The following is a 1834-nucleotide window of genomic DNA, read 5'->3' as shown; positions in this document are numbered from 1 at the left end:
TATATGCATAAAGATATAATCTAACACAAAGAAATAATCAAACACAAAGAAATAATCCGACACAAGAAAATAATCTCACATAAGGATATAATCTAACACAAAGAAATAATCTCACAAATAGTCTCAGCACAAGCAAATTATTTGTTACTACCATACAACTAATAGTTCTCACAATAGAAATTAAAATTAGTTTACACGACAACAATAAAAATAAAAATTGGTTCAGTGACGCCTCATCATCTCCTTTTCTTGCTCCCTCTCAATCACATCCAGCTTTCCTTTATTTGTTTTCAGATGGCTGAAGACCTCTCTAAATTCAGGCTTCATGATCAGCATGGTGGCAGTGTGCATTAGAGCACTTCCTTCTTCCACCCCACACTCTTCGATCATCGTCATAGCCTCTCTAATAGTGGGGACTAAATTAGTTAGAGGAGCTGATGATGTAGATACACTTGACGAGATCTTTTCTACTGCATTTTCTATCTTCGAACATGTGTTTTTTACATGCAAAAAATGGACTCTTCTCTTCTTTGGCTTCAGTAGCTGTACAAGACCTCTTGCGTTTCTTTTTCCCTGGTTTCTTCAAAGCGGCCAGCTTGACATCATCATTCTCTGGAGGTTTTGGTACCTCGGCCACGTCCTCATCACTTGCCTAATCAGAGGATATATCTCTAGGACAGGATGCAGTGGCCCTAGTCACATATACCTTGCCAAAAATTAGATCAAGATCATCAAGGTACTTAGGCCCTTGTTTTCCGAACCTCATATGGTTGTATTTTAGTCCATTTTCACGGTTATAGCATCTCTAAAATTGAATGAAAAATTTTAGCAAGGCACACCATATCAAAGTATGAAAAAGAATATCAATAGTGAGAGTTCAGTTCTTACAGCAAGGTGTTCAGTCCACCATTCCTGAGGGCAATCAATAGTTCCCTTTGCCGCGTCCCATCCAAGTCCAGTGGCATAATTCTTGAACTCCATGAACCATCCATATTCCTTTTTTATGTTGTCTAATTTGTTCTTGAACTTTATCTTTGTTCGCTCATCACCAGTTCTTTAATCAAACTTAGATACAAGATTTTTCCATCTAGTACTAGTGAAAAGTCCCATGGACCTATTCCCTGCTTCTATCTCCCCTTTGCATATATCAATCAAATGCTTTAAAAAGAAATCACTCCAATTTGCCTTGTCACCCATTCTTGAATCAAACAAAACAATTTTTTCAGACTTTCTAATTACCATAATACCATGGAATCATTTTTATCATACACACAACACACTATACTGAATGAATAGCATGCATCGAACCATTTATCAGAGATTAGCGTACCTACAGAGGCTTAGATCGATGGAGCCGGGACCTGTTTGGTTTCTAGAGAGGAGCGGATGGCGCAACTACAAGGGCTCCGATGTGGAGCCTGATCGGACGAGACATGGGCAGGGACGGCGATGAGCGGGGTGATGAAGGAGAGGATCGAGGTGAGGTCAGAGAGGACTGACGGCGCTGGAGCACACTAGGGCAGGGCCGGCGAGGTACGCTGCCGCCCACCGAGAAACCCTAGCGCGGTCAGCTCGAGCGGATGCATGTGGAGCGAGCGCTCTCGAGCGGATGCGAGGGGAAAGAACAAAGAGGAACGAACCATTTTCTTCTTTAATGGATGGCATTGTGGGTAATTTTGATGAAAGTTACACCCCTACAGTCGGTGGAAGCAGCTTGACCCTTGCTGTGGAAATTGAACTACATAAAAGCTAGCTTTTGGAGATGCTGATGGTCTAGGTAAAGGCCTTTGGTTGGCTTTTGGGCTTTTGGGATCAAAAGCTAAAGCCAAAAGCC

At 41.8% G+C, this 1834-nt stretch overlaps 1 pseudogene; it reads right to left on the bottom strand.

The window, feature by feature from the left end:
- Positions 1 to 222: 222 nt before the first annotated feature.
- LOC136465474 (L10-interacting MYB domain-containing protein-like) lies at positions 223 to 1197 on the bottom strand (annotated as a pseudogene).
- Between the last annotated feature and the right edge of the window lie 637 nt (positions 1198 to 1834).

Source organism: Miscanthus floridulus, chromosome 7 (assembly GCF_019320115.1).
Source record: "Miscanthus floridulus cultivar M001 chromosome 7, ASM1932011v1, whole genome shotgun sequence".
Lineage (NCBI taxonomy): Eukaryota > Viridiplantae > Streptophyta > Magnoliopsida > Poales > Poaceae > Miscanthus > Miscanthus floridulus.
The sequence above is the reverse complement of the archived record's forward strand: the minus strand, read 5'-3'. Positions and strand labels throughout refer to the sequence as shown.